Below are 13,580 nucleotides of genomic sequence, written 5' to 3'. Positions count from 1 at the left end.
TTCCTCCCTGTCCTTTCTTGGGACACTGATTAGCCAAGCAGGCAGTGGACTTGTAGCTGACTCCTACTTACATGGGACCTTGACAGTTTTCCCCTGAGACTTGTCAGCACACAGATACTTCACAGCTCATACCTTATGCTCACCTTTACATGAGATAAGCACCTCACCTGGAAAGCCACCTCCCCTCCATTCCTTTATATCAAGCACCAGGGCTTCCTTCCCTTGCCAGGGATACAGAATCAGTGGGCTTGCTTCTTACATAGTCCTACAGTTTCCTGCCTCTACCACTTTCCCAAGTGGCCAAAGTCAAGACCATTGTTTCCTTTGGCAATGTGATGACTTGACCTTACAAATTCTTAGTAGCTGGGCCCTTCTTGGGGAATGACTACCCACAGCTGGCTTGCTGCAGGCACAGGTGGCTTATGAAGCCACCCGGACTGAAAGCTGGCAGCCCTGCCAGGGTCCTGGTCCCAGCTTTGCTCTCAGACCTTGGACAGGTCATAGCTCACACTCCACGTTCCTCAGAGTCCCCATCTACAAAACTGGAATAAAAATACCTGCCCTCCTGACCTCACAGATAGGAAATTAGATTAGAGATGTGAGACATAGCAAAGCATTCTGTGACTGCAATGGTGCTAGTATTGTCTTTTATATAACCTCAAAAATGTTATTACAAAAATGATACATGCTCACTGGGGAAAACTTAGAAAATGTAGATAAGAAAATGATGAAAACAGAAATAGTCCCTCATCTCATCACCTGGAGAGAATTGCTGTAAATAATTTAGTGGATATCTTTTTAAGATCTACATCTATCTACTTGAAATGGGACAACACTCTTTATGCTATTTTGCAATTTGATTTTTTCACATAATAACGTGTAATCCCCAGAAATACGTTTTGCCAGAGATTAAACTTACGGGATTTTCTCCCTCTATGCCAAGCCAACATCACCTTGGAGTTTTTGAAGGTCCTCTCCTCTATTCTTCAAAGAGTAGGTATAGACACCTTGGCTTCACTTGGGTGCCTCCCTTAAGAGGACAAGCTGTGGTCCAGGGTATATGGAAGGAGGCTTACATAGTAGAGCCTAGGTGATTTGAGGGTAAAGAGAGGGACTTGCCTGTCTCATAGGGGAAGATCCCTAAGAGGTAGGGATCAGTGGGTCTGTTCTAAGAGATGGTTAGAAATAGGTCTAGGAAAAAAAGAAAGAAAGAAAGAAAGAAAGAAAGAAAGAAAGAAAGAAAGAAAGAAAGAAAGAAAGAAAGAGGTCTAGGGCTTACCCAGGGTCCCTGGAGCTGCCTGGATCTCTGGAGATGGTGATAGGAGAGCACATGAGTTGTACCTTTGCATGTCCAATTCCAGGGGCCATAAATCAAGCTTGGCATTGAAGGAGTGATATGTTGTTTCTGCCCCAAGAAAGCCTCCACAAGGATCTAGACTGGGGAGGAATTGCAGCAGCTCACCAGCATATGGGTATGAGTTTTCTTCAGTGTATTGGTGAGTGGTCTACAGTAGAAAAGCCATGACTGGGAGAGGCCTTAAGGGGGAGAGACTAACTGCTTTCCTAGTTATGAGGGCGAAGGACTGAGCAACAAATCAAAAAAGTGAAAGATGCCAGTCACCCTTTGTAGTGGGTTGAATGGTTCACCCATTGCAGTGGGTTGATATGCTTTCCTAGAACCTGTGAGTGTGATCTTATTTGGGAAAAGGGTCTTTGCAGAAGTAATTAAGTGAAGGATCTTGGGATGATATCATTTTAGATATGGGGTAGACCCTAAATCCATGATAGGTGTTCCTATAGGAGACAGGGATATTTGAGGTATAAGGGAAGGGATATTTTCCTCTAGTAAACTCTGTGGCAGAACTCAGCTGGAGGGCTGTAGTTTGGAAGGTCCCAGCAGTATGGAGCAGAATGCAGAAAGGTAGATTTAGAGCTGAGACTCAGCAGGTGTGGTATCTGGCATAAGAGACTTGGCTTTTGGGGTACCAGAGTGGCCCAGTCATTAAGGGTCTGCCTTCAGCTCAGGTCGCGATCTCAGGGTCCTGGAATCGAGCCCCACATTGGGCTCCCTGCTCAGCAGGAAACCTGCTTCTCCCTCTCCCACTCCCCCTGCTTGTGCTCCCTCTCTCCCAGTGTCTCTCTCTATCGAATAAATAAAATCTTAAAAAAAAGAGAGAGAGAGTCTTGGTTTTGTTCATATCCAGTCCTGCTTTTGGAGTATCGTGTGGACTCTGTGAACCCCTTTTGTGCTTCCAGTGAATCTACTTTTGTTCAAGTAACCGGAGTTGTTTTCTGTCGCTTGCCATCAAGAAACCTGACAAGTACAGATGTTAGCTTTTGCTATCCTCACACAACTCCATGAACAAAGTATATAGTGTGTTTCCCATTTTACAGATGAGAAAATTGAGGCCTGAAGAGCTTATTTCCTATTGAAGCCTGGTCAGTGAGGATACTAGGACTAGACCAGATCTTAATCCAAGGCATTTCCCTTGTCAACTTTGCTTCTCATCTGACCTGCTAGGACCAGAAAACAGGAGAGGCTCTCAAAGCTCCCAGCTCGGTGATGCTCTCCACTTTGTGCAGAAAAGAAAACAAAAGATAGATGGATATACTTCACAGTCAGCCAGTGCGGCAAGTCTGTTTAAGCAAAGTGTCAGTTTGCCCATTACACTGATCGAAAAAAAGTGAGAGCGTCAACGTTAAGTTGTTTAAGAGGTGGCAATTGAATTTGAAACAAGTAGCCTTTAAATTTCTTTCCAGAATGGCTTTAAGATGAGTCTGAGAGATGGGGAATGTTGCTTTCTGTCTAAACCCTTCCCCATCCTTCTCCAGTAATCTCTCAAGTGTCAATAAAAGCCCTGGGAAAGTCTGCTCCCCAGGAGGGTTCTCTCCAGCAGTTTCCAGGTAAGGTTTTCAGTCCCTAAAATGAATCTCTTTAGGCATTCTTGAAAGTTAAGCATAAAGACGTGAGGTAGAGTAAAGTGCCTGCAAGAATCCTGAAATGGAATCAGATCTCTTTGAGGTTTAGAAAATAAAAAATGACTGAGACACTGTTCTATTGATTTTCTTCCCCTCGTCTCACACCACTGGGTGAATAAATTATTCTTGGAGGTTTTGTACAAATTACTCAATAAAGTCACAAGCAATGTGTCTGGTAAATGTAGTCTGCTTTGATTCCAAGTCCACTTGGCAGACTACAGCAGGAAACACTACGGTAGAAAAGACCTCATGAGCCATGGAATTCAACTCTCTTATTTCAAAGGTATGAGTGACAGGAGGCAGGGGGACTGGGAATTGGACCTGGTGTCGCAGAGATTAGAACTCAGAGCACTAGACAGCACTGTACTGCCTCCATATTGAAGGAGGATAAGGTAGGAGCTTTGACATATCTCTCTGAGTGTTCATTTTCCATGTCCGTTTGACTGGGTCATGAGTTGTCCAGACATTGGGTTAACTGTTATTCTGGGGTTACTGTAAGTGGGTTTCTGCATAAGATTGACATTAGAATCAATGGACTGAGTACAGCAGATTGCCCTCCCCAGTGTGGGGGAAGGAGGGGACTTCAGCCAATCATCTGAAATCATCTGGCTAGAGCAAGAGGCTAAGAAAGAGGTAACTCCTCCTGCCTGACGGTTGAGCTGGGACATGAGTCTTTTCCTGCCTTCAGACTTGAACTGAAACACTGGTTCATTCTTATTGGATCTTGAGCCTGCTGAAATTTGGACTGCAACTTACACCATTGTCCCTTCTGGTTCTCAGACCTTTAGAATCAGTTGAGAGAGAGAGAGAGAGAGAGAGAGAGAGAGTGTGTGTGTGTGTGTGTGTGTGTTTCAGGATCCTCCAGGGAAACAGAATCGATATATATACATGCATCCTATTGTTTTGTATTCCATATATGAACATATATAAAATAGAGAGAGAGAGATTCTGTATACGTATATACATATACAGGTTGTTTCCCTGGAGAACCTTGACTAATACAGTGCCCATGAATTGGAGAGAGGAAAAAAAAAAATGATTTATCCAAAAGCTTGACATCTGAAGGAGCTAAAAAAAATATTCAGCATCCTTACCTGAATACACCAATGGGTCATCACCAAAGGGCCAAGATATGTCTTCTCCACAGATTCCTTTTTTTAAAATTTGTTTGTTTTAATATAAAGCGATTTGGGCCCATTGAAATTCCTGACATTTCTTGAACTGCATCTGTCATCGTGGTCTATAGCAGACGTTGCAAAGTAGTAGATTTCAGCTGGCATTGCCTGCAGATGTGTTCTCTTTGGCCCACATTGTGGGGTTTTTATCCGTACTGCACTTTTGCAAGTTATTTTGAGCATCCTATGCTTTAAACATTGTTAAGTGTAAAAGCTAGGGGACTGCACATAAAAATTCTACCTTTCTTACTTTAAAAGCAGAATAACAAGATTGGGTAATGTGTGGTTCCTCAATGGCCACAGTTAGCTAGCACTGAATAGCAGCCCGTTCACCATGGTCCTCACCATTCCCAAATGTCTCCCTTACGCTGAAGCTGAGGATCAGTGCCATTTATCATCATGTATGCCCTCGCCAGATCAATTATCAAATAATTCAGAATGTCTTTATGAAAATATTGATTCCACAAATTAATATTTCTTAGCTACTGACTATGTTTCGAGAACAGTAATGGGAGGTAGCAATGCAAAGATAAGCTTGGCATGACTTTTTCCCATGAAATGTAGTCACAATGAAAAGCTTCCTATGGTCATGTCTCAATCCACAATTTTTGTACCCTCTTCAGTATGTAGGTTGATGGTTTGGCTGGAACTGGTGTATATTGGAAAGAAGTGAAGGTGGGGAAAAGAGATAGGGCAGTATCAAATTGGGGAAGAATGGGCAAATGGGAGATTTGTCTGGGCACATGGAATGGTTCTGTTCTGGAATAGTTTCTGAGTGACAGTATGGCATGATAATAAAAAAGAATAACTGTGATAAACTCAAAATGGATAAAAGACCTCAAAGTGAGACAGGAATCCATCAGAATCCTAGAGGAGAACATAGGCAGTAACCTCTTCGATATCAGCCACAGCAACTTCTTTCAAGATATGTCTCCAAAGGCCAAGGAAACAAAAGCGAAAATAAACTTTTGGGACTTCATCAAGATCAAAAGCTTCTGCACAGCAAAGGAAACAGTCAACAAAACAAAGAGGCAACCCATGGAATGGGAGAAGATATTTGCAAATGACAGGACAGACAAAAAGTTGATATCCAAGATCTATAAAGAACTCCTCAAACTCAACACACACAAAACAGATAATCATGTCAAAAAATGGGCAGAAGATATGAACAGACACTTCTCCAATGAAGACATACAAATGGCTATCAGACACATGAAAAAATGTTCATCATCACTAGCCATCAGGGAGATTCAAATTAAAACCACATTGAGATACCACCTCACACCAGTTAGAATGGCCAAAATTAGCAAGACAGGAAACAACGTGTGTTGAAGAGGATGTGGAGAAAGGGGAACCTTCTTACACTGTTGGTGGGAATGCAAGTTGGTGCAGTCACTTTGGAGAACAGTGTGGAGATTCCTGAAGAAATTAAAAATAGAGCTTCCCTATGACCCTGCAATTGCACTCTGGGTATTTACACCAAAGATACAGATGTAGTGAAAAGAAGGGCCATCTGTACCCCAATGTTTATAGCAGCAATGGCCACGGTCACCAAACTGTGGAAAGAACCAAGATGCCCTTCAATGGATGAATGGATAAGGAAGATGTGGTCCATATACACGATGGAGTATTATGCCTCCATCAGAAAAGATGAATACCCAACTTTTGTAGCAACATGGACGGGACTGGAAGAGATTATGCTGAGTGAAATAAGTCAAGCAGAGAGAGTCAAGTATCATATGGTTTCACTTATTTGTGGAGCATAACAAATAACATGGAGGACATGGGGAGATGGAGAGGAGAAGGGAGTTGAGGGAAATTGGAAGGGGAGGTGAACCATGAGAAACTATGGACTCTGAAAAACAACCTGAGGGTCTAGAAGGGGCGGGGGTGGTGGGAGGTTGGGGGAACAAGGTGGTAGGTATTAGTGAGGGCATGTGTTGCATGGAGCACCAGGTGTGGTGCAAAAACAATGAACACTGTTATTCTGAAAAGAAATAAACAAACAAACAAAAAAGTTAAAAAAAAAAAAAAGAATAATTGTGACAGAGACTAGTCCTCCACCAAGCCACTCCTCCTCCTCTGGGCACTCAGCTAGACTACATTTCCCAGCATCCTCTGTAGTGAAGCAAGACAATGTGACTGTGTTCTAGCCAATAGGATGTGGGTGGGAGTAATGGCATTTCCAGGATGGACTCTACCAACTCTCCTTTGGGAGAGCTTCCATCTTCCTTCCCCTTTCAACAGTGGAATAAATGAGATTCTGAGGTTGTAGCCACATTATGGAAAGAGGCTAGATCCCTGAATCTGTGAGGAGAGGACATTTGTGGAGTGGACTTCGATGTGAAAAAGATACAAACCTTTGCTTTGTCAAACTACTGAGATTTGGGAATTGGTTTATTAGAGTAGACATCATTTCCTTAGCTAAAAGTAGTAACAACAACAACAACAATTCATTAAGTGCTTATTCTGTGTTAGGCACAGTTCTAAGTACTTGAAGCGCATTATCACATTAAATTATTGCCATTCTTTGAGGTAGGTATTTTATTACTATTTCCACCCAGTGAAGAAATTGAAGCACAGAGAGGTTAAGTAACTTGCTCAAGATCACACAGCTACTAATTAGAAGCTATATTTTATAGCAGGGTTATTCTATAGCAGAGGAGAAGCTAGATGGAAGAGAATTAAAGGAAGCAGAGAATCACCCAGAAAGCGAAGTAAAATAATTTAGATTTCTGTGTGGTTTTCCTGTGCCTGTACCTGGGCCAACAGTGTCTGGAATCTCAGGATATGGTTAAAAAAATGTATATATATGATATACATACATACATATATATATATATATATATACACACACACACATACATATATATGTATGTGTGTATGTATGTGTATTTATTCAAGCCCTCAAAGCTGCCCACATCCGTTCCAGTCCAGACAGTCTCGGTGTAGGGGCAGGGATACCTAGGTGCCAAAGGAGGCACCCACTCACTCAAGTTGTATCTTTAGGCTTGAGGACTCTTTAGCATCTCCAAAGAGCCCTTGTTCCTCTTCTGCTTCCATTATGGTGAGTATCCATAATTTGGATAGAAAAGCCTTTCAGGAGAAAGTTTCCCCAGGATTCTGCGACAGTATTTAAGTAGGAGCATTTAGCTGGTGCCAGAGAGACGGGCTCAGGGACTCAGGCAGTGGCCCTGACCTTCTGTGGGCTCCAGACCCCAAGTTCTGTGTGCCCGAGGAGTTTCCGTGAAGAATAGTAGTGATTCCGTGATGACTCACATCTGAAAAGGTCTTGCCGCCAGACACATTTCTCATCCTCATTCAGCAGGTCACTGTGACCCAGACTTTGTGCTCCATGTCAGAGAAGACAGGCAGAAGCAGTGAAGGTAGCCTAGCAAACCCAGAGCTCAGCCGAGTGAGCCTGTGCTGGACCAGGCTGGATGTAGGGTACATCATACCCACCCCTCCTACCTGGGGTCCTCTATTCTTTGGGTGTTTCAGACAGCTGACAAGAGTTCATCAAGCACCTGCTCTATGCCCCACACTACCCTCAGTGCTGGGGAAAGCACACTCAGCCAACAGGTAAACAAGAGCCTCCCTCTCATTCAAGAGCTCATACTCTCCAGTGGAGAGACAGCTAGAAAGCAAGATCATTTCAGATCTGCAGATCAGCAAGATCATTTCAGATCTGAGGTCCATAGTGGCATGGTGCAGGGTGGGGGGGCCCAGAAGACCTCTCTGAAGAACTGACACATGGGTTGAGAACTGAATGCAGAGCAGCCTCGTGAAGACCAGAGGAAGTATCCCAGGTAGAAGCAACAGCAAGTCAAGGACATGTGGCTGGAAGGAACTGTCTAGGAATGATCTTGGAGAGTCTGAGCAATAGCATGGAGGCTGGAGGACTTGGTAGGAACCAGGGTGAAGAATGGAGACTAGAGTGGTTAGCAGGGGCGAGGTTACACAGATTGTGCAGGCTATGAGAAGTGTGGGGGGGGGCGGTGGAGTACTGACCTATACTCTGTATCCTCCAAAGTCCTTGGGGACAAAATGCGCAATAGGCTGTCCAATGTCTGGTCCCTAAAGAAACTTGCTCCACTGCTGGCTTCAAGGAGTTGGGTGATGTATGCTTAGGAACATTCCCTGCGGGCCAGTGCAATTAGGTATTTAAGGATGGAGAATCTTAAAGTCAGGTGACAAAATCTCCATGGATAAAATCTAAGGATATTGTCTTGAGTATGTTACATAACTTGGGGTCCATTTTTCCCATCTGTAAGAGGGGAATAATAGTGTACCCACTTGTCATGGTTATTGAGAGGGTTAGATGCAGTAGTGGAATTCTAGAAACACCTAGCATGGAGTAATGTTCCATGAATACAAGCCAGCCATGGCTATCGGTTATGTTGAAAGGAATATATCGACAACTAAGAGGGTTTTTTGAGGGAGGTAAGTTCTTAATTTCTGTAGTCCTCTTGGATTGATAGTAGTAGTAAAAACAGCATCTAAACTGTGCCCCAGGCTCTGTGCTTACTGATGTCATTAAATTCTCAGGACTGTGGGAGTGAGAACTATTCTGATCCCATTTTTCAAATCAAGGCAGTGACATTCAGAGAAGTTAGTTAACTTTCTGACTTTGTGGACACATGGCAGAGCCAGAACTGAAGATAAAGGTGTGTTTGACTCTGGAGCCCAAGATCATGGCCACTTTGTTAAGTCTCTGTAAAAATTCTCTTCTCCTTCCTTTGACCTCCCCAAGTCCTACCTACATGGTGCACCCTTCCCCTCAAGCCCTGAAATGCCTCTCAGACCCTTGTCTTTCCTACTTCTCTCTTTAAGGATGTGCGGCTAAGCCCACTATTTCTACAGCACCCAACAACTTGTCAAGGCCACGTACATCCAGCATCTTACTTAGCCATCACTGTAACCTCCACATCCCTCACCTGGATGCATCAGCCAGGGCTCTGAGGGGCTGAGGCATGGCATGTCCAGCAGCACTAGCCTCATATGCCCTTACTTCTGTCCAGCACTCTGACAGGACACCAGGCTAATTCTCAGGGCTGGAATAGGAGCAGACACTCCCTAAATCACTGTTGGATTTGATGAAATTGAATTGGGACGGGAATGGGTTTCAGACTTGGAAACAGAGAAATATAACATACCTGGACTCTCAGTCCCAGAATCGTCCTTAACTGCAGCCCTCATCAGCCGATGGCCTTGATGTCATGGCCAAGGCTGGGTTGAGCCAGACCTCCAGGAAAACCCAGCCAGGAACTGCAGTGCGGGAGTCCGCTCCATAGACACAAGCCATTACAGCATCTCTTGCCTGCCCGCCAAGCTTCCTTCCCTCCCCCGCCGACACCTCCACCCCAACCCTCACCTAAAGCACCAGCAGGAGCTCTCGCTCTTCTCCTAGCCCCCACCCTGCTACCATCTGCCAGGCCGTGCGCTGGCCTAGCTGTGCCCAGGAGTGGGCACCGTGCCATGGCAGCACACAGGCCTGCGTGCCGGGCGGCCAGGCGAGCATGTGTGAGCCCTGCATGTGCTGTGAGGCTGCTGCACGGCCAGGCTTCTCGGGCAGGGAGGGTGGCCATGTGGCATGATTGGCAGGTGGGGTGGGATTGGAGACCTGGGAGGGGACACAGGCAGGATGTGCACTTCTGCAGCTGCCCGAGTGGACCCCCAACCGCAGTTGGGATCAGAGGGGTGGGGGATGGTGGGGTGGACGAACTGGACAATAACAACGCAGCTTCCTGCGTTGCTGCTGAGTCAGCTCTGGATGCACATGGAGGGGGTCAGAGCCCTCTCCCTCTTTGGAAAAACTTTGCTTTAGTGACAAAACTTGGCGTTAGTGACCATTTGTGGAGCACTTACTGCATGCCAGGCACTATGCAAAGTGCTCTCCTAGGTGGTACCAAGATAGACGGCATCAAGTCCTCACCGACCCCAGGAGGTAGTGGTTACTATCATCCTCATTGTTTGATGGAGGAAATAGAGCTTCGGGAATGAACTCAGTTGATCGAAGTCATCCTGGGAGTAGGTGTCCACACCAGGACTCAACCCCAAGTCTATTCTACTCCAAATGCCAGGGTGTTCGTCCTGACAGTGCCGTGTCCAGCACTCCACTCTTCCACATTCAGGAGGTTCCCCCGGGCTCTCTGTAACCTGTATTTTCTTAGGTGCCATTTATGGGGCACTTACTGTTTGCTTGAATGGGCTGGATGTTGTGAAGGGAGTGAATTACATTGACACACTTCCAGCCACTTAGTGTTTCATTGGGAGAGTCGAAAGGAACTGCGGACTAAGCAGAACCACTGGACCAGAGTCCCCAAACTGACTGACAGTCAGAACCACCAAAGAACTTAGAGAATAAGCTTCCCGAATCTGAGTCTCTAGGAGATGGTGCTGACTTCTGGACCAGTCAGAGGTGCCCAAGTAATTCTGATGGGTTGGAGAGTCCATGGTGCTCAAACTCAGGGGAAGAAATGATTCCTGGAGGTTGGTGTGGTCAGGGAAATGTTCCAGGAGAAGGGTAAGCGTGAATGTGTGTGTGTGTGTGTGTGTGTGTGTGTCTGTGTCTGTGTGTCTGTGTGTGTGTGTTGGGGGTTATTTCATGCAGGAATTGGGGCAGGAACAACAGCAGTGCAGGCTCAGCAACAGGCCTGGGCAGCGTGTGTTTGTGTAAGGCAAAGCTGCTACCATCAGAGTGTAAAGACCGAAATGAAGCCTCAAGGATGAGGCCAGAAAGCACTGTGGTTACCATGGAAGGCTCAGATGTTAGCCTTCGACAAGCATTTATTATGCACCTACTGTGTGCTGGGCGGTTTTGCACACTGAGCATTCAACAGTGAATGTGCAGATGGGAGGTGGAATTTTAGTCACGGATAATGGAGTGAGGAGACAATGCTGGATGTGGGGCAGGGCTGTGCTCCTTAGAGAACAAGCAGAAGTGGGGGTGGGGAGGAGGCAGCTCTCTCTGGAGTAAGAAGCATGCCGGCCCGGACAGCAGCACAGGTTCTGCTCAGACAAGCTTTGCAAGGCCTGTTGGTGGAGTATCTCCCAGGCCAGTGTGGCCGGAGCAGAGCAAGTGAGAGATGGGGGCAAGGCTGGGAGATGGGCAGGGCTGGTGTTTATTTATTTTTTATTTTTAAAAATATTTTATTTGTATACTTGATAGAGAGTGCAGAGAGGGAGAGACAGAGAGAGAGAAGCAGACTGTCCGCTGAGCAGAGAGTCTGACATGGGGCTCAGTCCCCAGACCGGAAATGATGACCTGAACCCGAAGGTAAACACTCAACCACCTGAACCACTCAGGCTCCCCACAAGGGTTTTTTTTTTTCTTTAATACCTAAAGTTAATTTTATTTTTTTTTCAATGTTCCAAGATTCATTGTTTATGCACCACACCCAGTGCTCCATGCAATACATGCCCCCCTTAATACCCACCACTAGCCTCTCCCATCCCCCCACCTCCCTCCCCTCCAAAACCCTCCGTTTGTTTCTCAGAGTCCACAATTTCCATGCTTCATCTCCCCCTCCAATTTACCCCAATTCACTTTTCCTTTTCTTCTCCTAATGTCCTCCGTGTTATCCTTATGCTCCACAAGTAAGTGAAACCATATAGTAATTGACTCTCTCTGCTTGACTTATTTCACTCAGCATAATCTCCTCCAGTCTCATCCATGTTGATACAAAAGTTGGGTACCCAACCTTTCTGATGGAGGCATAATACTCTATTGTATATATGTACCAAATCTTCTTTATCCATTTGTCTATTGGCTCTTTCCACATTTTGGTGCCTGTGGCCATTGCTGCTATGAACATTGGAGTACATATGGCCCTTCGGTTCACTCCATCTGTATCTTTGGGGTAAATACCCAGTAGTGCAATTGCAGGGTCATAGGGTAGCTCTGTTTTTCTTTTCTAAAGGAATCTCCACATTGTTTTCCAAAGTGGCTGCACCAACTTGCATTCCCACCAACACTGTAAGAGGGTTTCCCTTTCTCCACATCCTCTCCAACACATGTTGTTTACTGTCTTGTTAATTTTGGCCATTCTAACTGGTGTAAGGTGGTATCTCAATGTGGTTTTGATTTGAATCTCCCTGATGCCTAATGATGATGAACATTTTTTCATGTGTCTGTTAGCCATTGGTATGTTTTCTTTGGAGAAGTGTCTGTTCATGTCTTCTGCTCATTTTTCAAAAGTTAAAAGAAAACCTTGTGTTTCCCCAAGTTCAGGATCAGGTCGCCTTACAGACTGATTAGAGGCAGTCAGGACCAAGAGGTGGAGACAGGTGGGCTGAAGGGGCTCCCGCTGTGGAAAGACCTCCCCTCTTCTCCTCAGGCTTTTAATGGTCCATCCCTTCTGCTCAAGCTCTCATGTTTCCCTTTGTCTTTCTGATGCTTGGTCTCTAAATCAGCCTTGCAATGTCTGTCCATGGAAAAGCCCACTCTGCCTGTGTAGCAATTCCCCACAAACGCCTGCTCTGGCTCCCGAAAGGGACGCCATGTGGCCAGGTAACCCGTGGGGTGGAGACACGGCATCCCAGGTTCCAGGGGACCCGTGCCATCTATGAAGCCTGCAGTTCCTGCAAAGACATTGTTCTGATGGTGGCTTTGTTCACAGGAAGACCAATGTGAGTGATTTGTCACCTTCACACTCAGGATTTACCGTACAATTGGCCCAATGTTACAGCATTAAGAAACTTAATGTTTTTAAGCAAAAGTTAATTGATTGAAATTAGGCAGATGGCAACAGCTGTGGAATGGAAAAAAAAAAGGTACTTATTTAACTGCGGAAGCTCAAGTTAAACTGGGGATGGCTTGCCCATGCACTTAAGTTTTCCTGTGGGCGTGCGTGTGCGTGCGTGTGAAGAGAGGTGGGGCTCCAGATTCCCAACACTCCGAAATTAAAGATCCATCTGGTACAACTGCCCAAGCATGGAGATATCCCTCTTTCTGACCTTCAACCCAGGGATGTGTAGAAAAACCTCTTTTGACAGGTGTTTTTTTTGTTTTGTTTTTTGTCTTTTTTTTTTTTAAATAAAAATTCCTTCTAAGACTTTTAATTCTCTTTTCCACCAGAACAGCAAGGTTAGTGAGAGGGGACCAACGGGGAAGGGGAAAGGGGCCATACCATTAAGAAGAGCATCAGATGCCAGAACTGTCTCCCTCAACCCCATCTTGGAAGTTGACTTTTTGACTAAATCAATCTCGTCACAGTATTTTGGTGATACCACCTGAGAGCTAAGGCAGGCTTTAGCAAAATCCGATGCATGGACGCTCTGTCCATCATTTCCACTCTGCTGTGGGGAACGACTTATGTACATATGGGAAGCCACTCAGGGTCCATGCCTGGAGCTCCTGCAGAACTCAGTCGGACCCCATCCTCGGTGGGAGAAATAGACTCATTAGAGCCCATAGACAATAAT

This window comes from Meles meles, chromosome 19 (assembly GCF_922984935.1).
Source record: "Meles meles chromosome 19, mMelMel3.1 paternal haplotype, whole genome shotgun sequence".
NCBI lineage: Eukaryota > Metazoa > Chordata > Mammalia > Carnivora > Mustelidae > Meles > Meles meles.
This window is presented reverse-complemented; position numbering follows the sequence as displayed.